At 44.4% G+C, this 14,352-nt stretch overlaps 1 protein-coding gene across 4 annotated transcripts in view; it reads left to right on the plus strand.

Annotated features, from left to right (window-relative positions):
• LOC119972695 (calcium/calmodulin-dependent 3',5'-cyclic nucleotide phosphodiesterase 1A-like) overlaps positions 1-14,352 on the plus strand; it is a 782,449-nt gene that overhangs the window by 343,947 nt on the left and 424,150 nt on the right. The window lies entirely within an intron of this gene.

Here is a 14,352-nt window from a genome sequence, read left to right on the forward strand (position 1 = left end):
AATTCAACATTTTTCAATTCAAAATGATGACTTTTTACGTGACAGTTTTCCAGCTGACGGAATTCAGAATAATTAACAGCCAGAGTCTGATTTAATGTTCATTTGTATTATGAGAAAAGATCTCCCATTTTGTAAGTTAAAATGCTGCAATTCATATTTCCCCATCAGGGAATGGCCAACTACCCAGCAATGGTCCCACAACCATCCAAAAATAGGTACATGTGAACAATCAGATTGTTGTTCATTGCTCTTTGCTCATTGCTGTCCTCCTCAAATGTAAAACTTGTAGTTCCTTCAATGTGTCCAATAATGTCAAGTATACATTTAGAAAATACATAATTTCCTTTTTTAATTTCACCACCACACTTCTTACCCTCCAAAAAGAACAGAAACTGCTGCAAAAACTCAGCAGCATTGTAGAGAGAGAAACAGAGTTAACGTTTTGAGTCTGTGTGACTGTTGTTCAGAGTTAAAGAGAGGGAGCAATGTGATGGATTATATTTTATGTAAGAGGGAGTGGAACAACAGGAGCAAAGTAGAAGATGAGTGACTGGTGGGAGCTAGGAGAAATTACAACAAAGTATTTTACTTTTATACTCTATGCGTTGCACAGTATTAAGGCCTCAGTATCTGTCAAAAGCTTCCTCTTTTTCTTTATCCTATCCTTTAAGCCCCTTGATATTCTTGGGTTGTGGATTTGTTAGTCTGACCCTTTTTCCTCAAGAGAACATACTTTCTCTGATACTTCACTGTCCTTTTTCTTAAATGCGTCACACTGACAATGATTTCCCATAAAGCAACTGTTTTCAGGCCATTTTTCTGAAATCATGGCTGGCATTCTGTGATCGTTGCCTCTGAAATTGTGCTCACCGATTGGCCGGAGAATCCTCATTTGCGGCGAAATCGGGATCGGCACCACTTTTGCGATGCATCGTCTGCCTCCGATGGGCAAAGTTCCCGATGGCGCGGAGCACTTATATTTTTTTTCATGGACACCACGTGCCGGTTGCAGACTGCGTTGCCACAGTTGTGGCAGAGCCGTGCCGTTGGCCGGGGTGGGGGGGCTTCAGCAGGAGCTGGTGGGGATAGTCCGGGGGTGGCGAGGGAGGGTTACTGGGGGTTATTATTTGGCAGGCAGGGTCCACGCACGGCCAGTGCCGTGTTGCACGGCATGGCCGCCGCTGTTTGCATGCGCGGCCATGGACCGGTCATTCTCCAGTCGCTTTTGACGTGGGAGCCAGGAACTTTACCCGGCATGGCTGCAAGCCCCCCCCCTCCAACGGTCTTGGAATCGGTGCAGCTGTTGCTCCGTTTTTTCTGGCGTAAAACGGCACTGTTCCCACGCCAGCGTCAGCTTAGTCTGGGAATTGGAGAATCCCGCCCCACATCTCACTTTGGCCAAATTAACTTTTCCCCAATTTCGCTCACTGCTCACTATGGCTGAGATTTGGATGCCATATGACTGTCAGATATTTAATTCCATCATCAGGTAGCTGGAGACAACTATCTTTGCACCTCTGAAGGTCAAGTCCCAGCAAGCCGGCTGTACTGAAGGCATTAGTTGCAAGATTACTGGAGGCTGCTTCCAGTTCTCTTCCTCTCCCTGTATTCTGCTGCAGGGACTGACCATTAAATGACATGTTTAGATTGTATCTTGCTGAATTGATCATCGCGACTGTTCAGACTAATTGGTTGGGAAAGCCAGAAATTATTTGATCGTTCAGTAGTTGAGTTAATTTTCCACTTGCAAGTGGATATCCACCTCAACACTACTCCCAGAAAGTTGGAAACTCAAAATCAAGCCAAATATCTCCAGGTTTCTTCGAAACCTCCTGCTCATTAATGTGAAAACAGGAGGATTTTTAAGCATGAAAAAACTCTGTCTGAACATTATACAAATTGCATGTATAATGTTAAGTAAAATATTTTATTTTAGCATGGGGACACTCCAGAAAAGAAGACCTGCGGTATTCATTGTGTGACATTGCACCAACATTGCAGCACGGTAGCACAAGTGGCTAGCATTGTGGCTTCACAGTGCCAGTTCACAGTCCCAGGTTCGATTCCCCATTGGGTCACTGTTTGTGCCAAGTCTGCACTTTCTCCCTGTGTCTGCGTGGGTTTCCTCCAGGTGCTCTGGTTTCCACCCACAGTCCAAAGACGTGCAGGTTAGGTGGATTGGCCATGATAAATTGCCTTTGGTGACCAGGTTAGGAGGGTTATTGGGTTATGGGGATAGGGTGGAAGTGGGTCGGTGCAGACTCGATGGGCTGAATAGCCTCCTTCTGCACTGTATGTTCTATGTTCAATAGCGTCACACTAGTTGTTTCACCCAATGCCGACAGGGATCGCAAAAGGAAATCATTTTCTCCATGAGTCATGACTTTGATAAACTATGGAATCAGTTCCAGGATTTACCTCTCTACGCAACCATTAATTAATTTGTCAACTGCCTTCAGTTGCAATTAATGCATCGATACAGTTTCACACTGCACACAAAAAGCTGCATCATCTTCAAGTCAACAGATACGTTTTCTGCAGAGTAGGCTGCTTTGGTCGAGAAGTATGATCAAAATATGCCCTGATAATCCATCTTTCAGGGCGGCACGGTGGTTATCACTGTTGCCTCACAGCTCCAGGGTCCTGGGTTTAATTCTGGCCTCGGATGACTGTCTGTATGGAGTTTGCACTTTCTCCCTGTGTATGCGTGGGTTTCCTCCGGCTGCTCCGGTTTCATCCCGTAGTCGAAAGATGCGCAGGTTAGGTGGATTAGCCATGCTAGATTGCCCCTTAGTGTCCAAATGGTTTGGTGGGGTTACGGGGATAGAGTGGAGGTGTGAGCTTAAGTAGGGTGCTCTTTTCAAGGGCCGGTACAGACTCGATGGGCCAAATAGCCTCCTCCTCCATTGTAAATTCGACGGTTCTTTTCCTCAGACAACTAAATTGTTTTATGGAACTACTTAAGTTCCTCTATTGGATTCACAAACCGAGCAATTCCCTCCGTTGAAAGTGGGACATTCACATTTTATATTGTGACCCTAAATCAAGAATGTGATCATATATAATTATATAGCAATAATCCTGACATTTCATAGAATAAAATCAGACAATAGTTTATCTTTCTTGTTCATCCTTCAAGGTGAAGATGGCCTTGTTCAACATCTGAGATGTTTGGTAGGGTTCTGGTGGGTATGTAAGTCACTGCTGAGGCTAACCTGCACCTGAATGGTTCTGCTGTAAATAGGACAGGATAATGCAGATGATTGAGTTCATGGACAAGTTGCTGGCTCAGGATTTCCTCGCTTTCACTTTCTCTCTGCCTCTGATGTGCTTGCTTTTGAAGGAGGCCACATTGTTTTTTGTTGTGGCAAGTGTAACGATCATGGGTGAGCTTCTTCCAGGAATCAGAGTCAATATCAAAATTCAATGGAGCACTCAAATTCTCCTTGTCATGCTTCCTTTCATCACCATGATAGCAGACCCCAGAGAAGACATTGGTAAATGAGCATCTGGCATTTCTCAACATGACCAGTTGTGAGTTGTTAATATTGGTGTGGATGCTTGACATGTTAGCTCAGGGTGAGCATCTCAGTGTCTGGCATTTTGTCTGTCATTTGATCTTCAGAAGTTTCTGTTGGCAGCTCAAATGAAAGTTGTTGAGCTTCCTGGTATGGCACTGGCATACAGTCCAAGTCTCCCACCATAGAGCAGAATGGGCAGATCTAGTGCTCTCGACTTTCAGTTTAGTAGACAGAATTCCTCATCTTCATTCTCAGCAGTTAGACATCTGCCGGCGGCTTTGGCTGTTACTGAAGTGCCTCATTGTTAATATAGACAGCTGGAAAGTGTGTGCTGTGGAGATAAGCAAACATATGCACTGCTGCCAGGTTCTGGTCATGGTTTGAAGCCTCGGCCTTGAAATGGGGCTTTCCTGAATCAGACAGGAACATTACTTCAGATTACTTTGTGATAATTGTAAGTCTGAAATTGATGCTTGTATTGAGGAAAGTGCCATGCATGTCCAGCTCTGAACTAGCAGCGTGTGCACCATCATCAGGGCAACACAAAGAGACCTTGGTCTTTGCCCTGAAACCATCTCAGATGGAGCAGCTTTCCATCCTTGCAATATCTGATTTTGATGCCAGGATGACATTGGAGAGCAAGACGTAGGAAAACATGCTGAAGAGATTTGGTGCTAGCGTGCAGCCCTGTTTAAGTCCATTAGTGACATCATCCAGGTCATACTTGAGCCTACCATCATGGACTATTGAACCATTCCGATGAATTTCAGAGGCCATATCTCCACTACCTTCTAAAAATTCTCACGGATGACTGTATCAATGACTTAGGTCAGAGAAACAAATGTGATGCAGAGGTCCATATTCAGTACTTGCCATTTTTCCTTGAGCTGTTTAACTGCAAGCACCATTTTTTCTGTGTGTACCGTTGACTCGTCAATACAGAGGATTGGTGATGAGCCAGTAGACTGAGGCCTGCGGACAGAGCATCATAGAATCACTTGCTGCCTTTGTGGTCAGAATCTGACTGAATTCATCTGCTTTCTGATTCAAACAGTTTTTCTGAGTTTTCACTGGACCGTCCTGTGGATGTTCCAGCAGGCATCATGCTTGGATAGTGATGACATTGAAATAAACCCTACAGAGGCGATTCTTTTCCTCCTTTGGTTACTAGATTACCTCATTGTTTTCAGCAAACCCATCTTGATGCCGGCGAGAGGTAGGGTCATGGGTCTCTAGACCGGTGGAGTACACTATATCCCTGAAGGTCACCCAGACATCCTCAAAGCACTGAGTGTTCATTTTCACAGGCAACTCATGAGTCTAGTACAAAAAGTGATGTGACACGGGATCAGAGGTGAGTTGGTAAGCTGGATACAGAACTGGCTGGGTTATAGAAGATAGAGAGTAGCAATGGAAGAGTGCTTTTCTGATTGGAGGGCTGTGACTAGTGGTGTTCTGCAGGGTTCAGTGCTGGGACCTTTGCTGTCCATAGTATATATAAATAATTTGGAGGAAAATGTAACTGGTTATTAGTAAGTTTGCGGATGACACAAAGGTTGGTGGAATTGCGGATAGCAATGAGAACTGATAGAGGATACAGCAGGATTTAGATCGTTTGGAGACTTGGACGGAGAGATTGCAGATGGAGTTTAATCCGGACAAATGTGAGATAATACATTTTGGAAGGTCTAATACAGGTAGGGAATATACAGTGATTGGAGAGTATTGACAGTCAGAGATAGGTGTACAGATCCACAGGTGGAGAAGGTAGTCAAGAAGGCAGACGGCATGCTTGCCTTCATTGGCCGGGGCACTGAGTGTAAAAATTGGCAAGTCATGTTGCAACTGTTGTAGCAGCACGGTAGCATGGTGGTTAGCATAAATGCTTCACAGCTCCAGGGTCCCAGGTTCGGTTCCCGGCTGGGTCACTGTCTGTGCAGAGTCTGCACGTCCTCCCCGTGTGTGCGTGGGTTTCCTCCGGGTGCTCCGGTTTCCTCCCACAGTCCAAAGATGTGCGGGTTAGGTGGATTGGCCATGCTAAATTGTCCGTAGTGTCCTAAAAGTAAGGTTAGGGGGGGGGGGGGTGGGGTTGTTGGGTTGTTGTGGATACGTGGGTTAGAGTAGGGTGATCATTGCTCGGCACAACATCGAGGGCCGAAGGGCCTGTTCTGTGCTGTACTGTTCTATGTTCTATGTTCTAACTGTATAGAACCTTAGTTAGGCCACACTTGGAGTATAGTGTTCAATTCTGGTCACCACACTACCAGAAGAATGTGGAGGCTTTAGAGAGGCTGCAGAAGAGATTTACCAGGATGTTGTCTGGTATGGAGGGCATTAGCTATGAAGAGAGGTTGAATAAACTCGATTTGTTCTGACTGGAATGAAGGAGGTTGGGGGGCGACCTGAAAGAGGTCTACAAAATTATGAGGGGCACAGACAGAATGGATAGTCAGAGACTTTTTCCCAAGGTAGAGGGGTCGATTACTCGGGGGCATAGGTTTAAGGTGCGAGGGGCAAGGTTTAGGGGAGATGTACGAGGCAGGTTTTTTAGACAGAGGGTAGTGAGTGCCTGGAACTCGCTGCCGGAGGAGGTGATGAAACCAGGGACGATAGTGACGTTTAAGGGGCATCTTGACAAATACATGAATAGGATGGGAATAGAGGGATACGATCCCCGGAATTGTGGAAGATTTTAGTTTAGATGGGCAGCATGGTCAGCGCAGGCTTGGACGGCAGAAGGGCCTATTCCTGTGTTGTACTTTTCTTTGCTTTCTTTGTTCTCTCTGACAGGGTTCCCTTGTTTGAGCTTTGAGATGCTGAGATGATTCTGGAACCTCATGCCCTGGGTGCGTCTACGGCGATAGATGTAATGTTTAGCTTTGAAATGATAACACAGTGGACAGCTCAGCAGTCAATTCAGAATGAGGCTTTTGTTACACGCTCATCCTGCCTGTCCCTCTGCTTGGTGATGACATAGTCGGTTAGATGCCAGTGCATAGAATAAGGTGCATCCCGGACATCTTGTTATGATTCAGGAACTGGAAAACTATTGATGATTAAGAGCTCATGCTCAGCAAGAAGAAATCATTACTATTACAACTGTCAAACCCAATTTTCTACTAAACTGCTAACTCCTTCCCACACCTGGTGATCTAGAACATAGAACATACAGCGCAGGAGGCTATTCGGCCCATCGAATCTGTACCCACTTAAGCCCTCACTTCCACCCTATCCCCGTAACCCAATAAGTCCTAACCTTTTTGGACACTAAGGGCGATTTACCATGGCAAATCCATCTCATCTGCACCTCTTTGGACTGTGGGAGGAAACCGGAGCCCCCGGAGGAAACCCACGTACACACGGGGAGAATGTGCAGACTCCACATAGAACATAGAACATAGAACATAGAACGATACAGCGCAGTACAGGCCCTTCGGCCCTTGATGTTGCACCGACATGGAATAAATCTAAAGGCCATCTAACCTACACTATGCCCTTATCATCCATATGCTTATCCAATAAATTTTTAAATGCCCTCAATGTTGGCGTGTTCACTACTGTTGCAGGTAGGGCATTCCACGGCCTCACCACTCTTTGCGTAAAAAACCCACCTCTGACCTCTGTCCTATATCTATTACCCCTCAATTTAAGGCTATGTCCCCTCGTGCTAGCCACCTCCATCCGCGGGAGAAGGCTCTCGCTGTCCACCCTATCTAACCCTCTGATCATTTTGTATGCCTCTATTAAGTCACCTCTTACCCTTCTTCTCTTTAACGAAAACAACCTCAAGTCCATCAGCCTTTCCTCATAAGATTTTCCCTCCATACCAGGCAACATCCTGGTAAATCTCCTCTGCACCCGTTCCAAAGCTTCCACGTCCTTCCTATAATGAGGCGACCAGAACTGTACGCAATACTCCAAATGCGGCCGTACTAGAGTTTTGTACAACTGCAACATGACCTCATGGCTCCGGAACTCAATCCCTCTACCAATAAAGGCCAACACACCATAGGCCTTCTTCACAACCCTATCAACCTGGGTGGCAACTTTCAGGGATCTATGTACATGGACACCGAGATCCCTCTGCTCATCCACACTACCAAGAATTTTACCATTAGCCAAATATTCCGCATTTCTGTTATTCTTTCCAAAGTGAATCACCTCACACTTCTCCACATTAAACTCCATTTGCCACCTCTCAGCCCAGCTCTGCAGCTTATCTATGTCCCTCTGTAACCTGCAACATCCTTCCGCACTGTCTACAACTCCACCGACTTTAGTGTCGTCTGCAAATTTACTCACCCATCCTTCTGCGCCCTCCTCTAGGTCATTTATAAAAATGACAAACAGCAACGGCCCCAGAACAGATCCTTGTGGTACGCCACTCGTAACTGAACTCCATTCTGAACATTTCCCATCAACTACCACTCTCTGTGACAGTGACCCAGCGGGGAATCGAACCTGGGACCTTGGCGCTGTGAAGCCACAGTGCTATCCTCTTGTGTTACCGTGCTGCCCATCTACTTGTGCTACCGTGCTGCCCAATCTGCAGCAGCACTTGTGTGGAAATCACCAGAAATGATTAACCTGTCTGATTTGGCAATCAAGGAGTAGAGGTCACCATGGGATGTATCTTTGACTTCATCAGAGTTGGTCATGGTCAGTGTTTACCGTGTGACTTCACCTTTTGTACCTTTTGAGTGTCATACTCAATGCTTACTTTTTTGGAATACAACCTGGTACCATGGTGTTCTTTGTGAGTCTTGTTCTCAGGATGAATGTTGTCGTGCTCACAAAGATCTCAAATTCAATATTCATAAACAATGCAAACATTTATTTACACTACTTAAATTAAGCTTGTCCACTTACTCCTAAACAATAATCTAATGTACAATCTCTACTCAACTACACTAGTCTTAACACTCTATCTAATACTGTACTGCTCTCTCTATCGCTGCTCTCTCTAGCTCTCCTCTCCATCTCTTCCCCAGAGATCTGCGAGTCACTGCTTTATATACTTCTGTAACTAGCTCCAGCTAGTGGTTATCTCCATCATTACATTAATTGTTTGTTATCTGTACATTTACAATAATGTCACATCCCACTTTCTTTGAGAAAATAAATTTGTTCTAAATTATTTCTAACACTTATTTTTACATAGTGGATGCTATGGAGCAGTGCTGGTTTACCTCAGTGGACCAGACAGCTGGTTTGTGATGCAGAACAAGGCCAGCAGCATGGGTTCAATTCCTGTACCAGCTTAGAATTCTGAATTCTCTCTCTGTTTCCGAATAGGTGCTGGAAATTGGCGACAAGGGTTTTTTCACACTAACTTCATTGCAGTATTAATATAAATCTGCTTGTGACAATAAAGGTTATTATTATTATGTTCATACATTACATGCTTTGAAAGTATTGTCCATATCATTATTTCAAATTCTTTAGAGTTACAGTCCTTAATATATTTTACAAATTCAGCCTGTTTGGTGATCTTCTCGTTCTTTTTGATCTTCTTAGTGCAGTCGCAGTGATATCAGAGTTTTCTTTCATATGTTCTGTCTGTGTAGTTGTTAATAACGCTGCAGGTAGGTCTATGTTGCCAAACAAATTGTTTGTGTTAAATTTGGCTTTGGAACTTTCATCGAACTTTTAGTAAAGCTCACCTATTTCTTCGATGGGCACAGTAAGAAGTCTTACAATACCAAGCCTTCTTACTGTGCCCACCCCAATCCAAAGCCGGCATATACACATCATGGCTATTTCTTTGCAACAGTGTGCCAGCTTCAGTTTGACTATCTATGACTTTGGTGCAACCTCATTTAAGACTTTAGGTGCTTCTGACTAGCCACCATTTGGATTTTTTATCCTTACAATATCACTTTCTGTCAGCTGTGGTAGCAGTTTTGCTTGCTTGTTACAGTAAGCTTGCTGCTTGCATTGCTTCTGCTTGATATGTTGATCCATTAACTGTTCATCCTCGTTAGGAATGATGATGGCAGGTAATGTTGTTGTAAGCTTCCTACCCATGAGCATTTGGGCAGTGACAATCCTGATGATAACAGAGTTGCTCAATAACTTAAGAGTGCTCATGACAAGTCCTCCTTGTCCTCATATGCCTTCCTGCAGAGTTGCTTCATTATACCAATGCATTTTTGGGATTTTCAATTAGATTGAGGATATAATGGACTGGAGATAACGTGTTGTAAGTTGTATGCCGCTGCAAAGGACAACTATTCCATGCTACTAAAACAAGGTCCGCTATCCGTCACGACTTATTCCGTTTCGAGCAAATACAGATTCCGCTGCTCTGAGTGAGCAGTCGAATCCAAAGTCATTATTTCAGGATAGTTAAAATACAATGATTAAATGATCCTTTCCTCGGAAATAAAAGATATCCATCCCAACTGTTGCCCATGGATTTGTGACGATTTCACTGGCCACAAAGGTACTTTGCATTGAGATGGTTCATGTGTTTGACAGACATTACACTCTTTCACGTAGTTGTCAACACCACGATTGATGCCCAGCCAGTACACTGGATTTCTGGCACGTCTGTGACACCTTTCTATTCCTAGATGCCCTTCATGTATCTTCTCGATGATACTTTGTCTCAGGCAGGATTGCATCACAATCCTGTCCCCTTTTAGCAGGAATCCGTTTGTCATGGTCAAATCATCTTTGATGCTTCGGAAATTTCAACAACTGCATTTAGGCTTTCCTTCAGTTAGGTTTTTTCATTACCCATTGTACAATTGGGTCTTTTCCAGTTTCATTTTTGATCAGCTTTAGCTTTGCATCGGATGCAGGTAGCATTTCTGCAACAAATGCAGCATTTCCACACTGAGAACAACTTCTGATGCTTCCTCATCATTGTTGCTTGCGGCTGTTGATAGCGCATCTGGCATAACTAATTCTTTGCCTGGGGTATATACCGACATGAAGGCGTATCTTCTTAGCTTTATTATCATACTTTGAAGTCGCGGCGACATGTCATTAAGGTCTTTCTTTATGATGTTGACCAGCGGATGATAATCTGTTTCCACAACGGAGTGTGGTTGGCCATATACATAATAATGAAATTTGCTGATTCCCGTTAACAGACCTAGGCATTCCTTCTCTATTTGTGCACACTGTTTTCTGTCGGTGTAATAGCGCAAGGTACCTATGCAACTGGCTTCCATTAATCATTGTCTGATTTTTGTAGCAGAACTGCCCCAATGCCATCCTGGCTGGCGTCTATTGATATCTTTGTCTCCTTGGTGGACTCAAAAAATGTAAGCAATTTCATGCTTTCATGCTTTGTCACTCAGCTGCATACTTCGGTGTTCACTGAAATTCCACCTTCTTTTTGACCGGGTTTTTTAAGCTGCTTTTCGGCTAGAAAAATTGGGATAATTTGCCCATGAAATTAACCACACTCCGCATTCGTAAAATTGTCTTCTTATCTGTTGTTATTGGTATCTGACCAACAGCATTAATCTTGGTCTTATGCACACACCATAGAGCTTACCCAGTCTGTCAGCTCAGCCAATTTTGAGATAATGTCGCATTGCTGCATTCTGTCTAATTCGTCTTTGAGACAGCCCCTTAATGGTACTGGCACTCTTCTGGATGCATGTATTACTGGCATAGCATCCTGTTTGAGTTTGATGCTGTGTGTGGATGGCAGGATGCCCATTCCATTGAAGATATGCTTGTATTTGCTCAAAATGGCTGCAATTCGATCATTTAATGAGCCATTTGAAATGCTGGCTGTGTACTCGTTGTACTAACTTTAGTTTAATACACGCTTCTACACCAATTAACGATTACTTCTTGTTACTTACAATCTTGAAGTCGAATGGCATGGAGATGTCACCATTCTGCACCATGAGGCAGCAGGAACCTTCGGTCATTATGGCATTGCCATTGTAATTTGTAAGTCGACAGGTTGATTGTCTTATTTCTGGAGTACTGTGCATTTATAAGACCATAAGATCATAAGAGATAAGAGCAGAATGAGGCCAATCGGCCCATCAAGTCTGCTCCACCATTCAATCATGGCTGATATTTTTCTCATCCCCATTCTCCTGCCTTCTCCCCATAACCCCTGATCCCCTTATTGATCAAATACCGATCTATCTCTGTCTAAAGACACTCGATTCGGCCTCCACAGCCTTCTGCAGCAAAGAGTTCCACAGATTCACCACGCTCTGGTTGACGAAATTACTCCTCATCTCTGTTTTAAAGGATCATCCCTTTAGTTTGGGATTGTATCCTCTGCTTCTAGTTCTTCCTACAAGTAGAAACATCCTCACCACGTCCACTCTATCCAGGCCTCGCAGTATCCTGTAAGTTTCAACAAGATTCCCCCCTCATCCTTCTGAACACAACCTCACACTTTTCCACAATGTTTCCATCTGCCACTTCTTTGCCCACTCTCCTAGCCTGTCCAAGTCCTTTTGCAGCCCGCCTGCTTCCTCAATACTATCTGCCCCTCTACAGATCTTTGAATCATCTGTAAACTTAGCAACAGTGCCTTCAGTTCCTTCTTCCAGATCATTAATATATATTGTGAAAAGTTGTGATCCCAGTTCCAATCCCTGAGGCACACCACTAGTCACCGGTTGCCATCCTGAAAAAGACCCCTTTTTCCCCACTCTCTGCCTCTGCCAGTCAGCCAATCCTCTATCCATGCCAGGATCTTACCCTTAACACCATGGGCTCTTAAGTTATTTAACAGTCTCCTATGTGGCACCTTGTCAAAGGCCTTCTGGAAATCTAAATAAATCACGCCCACTGGTTCTCCTTTGTCTAACTTCCTTGTTACTTCCTCAAAGAACTCTAACAGATTCATCAGACATGACCTCCCCTTGATGAAGCCGTGCTGACTCAGTCCTATTTTATCATGCACTTCCAAGTACTCCACAATCACATAGAACATAGAACATAGAACGATACAGCGCAGTACAGGCCCTTCGGCCCTCGATGTTGCACCGACATGGAAAAAAAACTAAAGGCCATCTAACCTACACTATGCCCTTATCATCCATATGCTTATCCAATAAACTTTTAAATGCCCTCAATGTTGGCGAGTTCACTACTGTTGCAGGTAGGGCATTCCACGGCCTCACCACTCTTTGCGTAAAAAACCCACCTCTGACCTCTGTCCTATATCTATTACCCCTCAATTTAAGGCTATGTCCCCTCGTGCTAGCCACCTCCATCCGCGGGAGAAGGCTCTCGCTGTCCACCCTATCTAACCCTCTGATCATTTTGTATGCCTCTATTAAGTCACCTCTTAACCTTCTTCTCTCTAACGAAAACAACCTCAAGTCCATTAGCCTTTCCTCATAAGATTTTCCCTCCATACCAGGCAACATCCTGGTAAATCTCCTCTGCACCCTTTCCAAGGCTTCCACGTCCTTCCTATAATGAGGCGACCAGAACTGTACGCAATACTCCAAATGCGGCCGTACTAGAGTTTTGTACAACTGCAACATGACCTCATGGCTCCGGAACTCAATCCCTCTACCAATAAAGGCCAACACACCATAGGCCTTCTTCACAACCCTATCAACCTGGGTGGCAACTTTCAGGGATCTATGTACGTGGACACCGAGATCCCTCTGCTCATCCACACTACCAAGAATTTTACCATTAGCCAAATATTCCGCATTCCTGTTATTCTTTCCAAAGTGAATCACCTCACACTTCTCCACATTAAACTCCATTTGCCACCTCTCAGCCCAGCTCTGCAGCTTATCTATGTCACTCTGTAACCTGCAACATCCTTCCGCACTGTCTACAACTCCACCGACTTTAGTGTCGTCTGCAAATTTACTCACCCATCCTTCTGCGCCCTCCTCTAGGTCATTTATAAAAATGACAAACAGCAACGGCCCCAGAACAGATCCTTGTGGTACGCCACTCGTAACTGAACTCCACTCTGAACATTTCCCATCAACTACCACTCTCTGTCTTCTTTCAACTAGCCAATTTCTGATCCACATCTGTAAATCACCCTTAATCCCCAGCCTCCGTATTTTCTGCAATAGCCGACTGTGGGGAACCTTATCAAACGCTTTACTGAAATCCATATACACCACATCAACTGCTCTACCCTCGTCTACCTGTTCAGTCACCTTCTCAAAGAACTCAATAAGGTTTGTGAGGCATGACCTACCCTTCACAAAACCATGCTGACTATCCCTAATCATATTATTCCTATCTAGATGATTATAAATCGTATCTTTTATAATCCTCTCCAAGACCTTACCCACCACAGACGTTAGGCTCACCGGCCTATAGTTACCGGGGTTATCTCTACTCCCCTTCTTGAACAAAGGGACCACATTTGCTATCCTCCAGTCCTCTGGCACTATTCCTGTAGCCAATGATGACCTAAAAATCAAAGCCAAAGGCTCAGCAATCTCTTCCGTGGCTTCCCAGAGAATCCTAGGATAAATCCCATCAGGCCCCGGGGACTTATCTATTTTCACCTTGTCCAGAATTGCCAACACGTCTTCCCTACGCACCTCAATGCCATCTATTCTAATAGCCTGGGTCTCAGCATTCTCCTCCACAATATTATCTTTTTCTTGAGTGAATACTGACGAAAAGTATTCATTTAGTATCTCGCTTATCTCCTCAGCCTCCACACACAACTTCCCACCACTGTCCTTGACTGGCCCTATTCTTACCCTTGTCATTCTTTTATTCCTGACATACCTATAGAAAGCTTTTGGGTTTTCCTTGATCCTACCTGCCAAAGACTTCTCATGTCCCCTCCTTGCTCGTCTCAGCTCTCTCTTTAGATCCTTCCTCGCTTCCTTGTAACTATCAGACGCCC

Source organism: Scyliorhinus canicula, chromosome 10 (assembly GCF_902713615.1).
Source record: "Scyliorhinus canicula chromosome 10, sScyCan1.1, whole genome shotgun sequence".
NCBI lineage: Eukaryota > Metazoa > Chordata > Chondrichthyes > Carcharhiniformes > Scyliorhinidae > Scyliorhinus > Scyliorhinus canicula.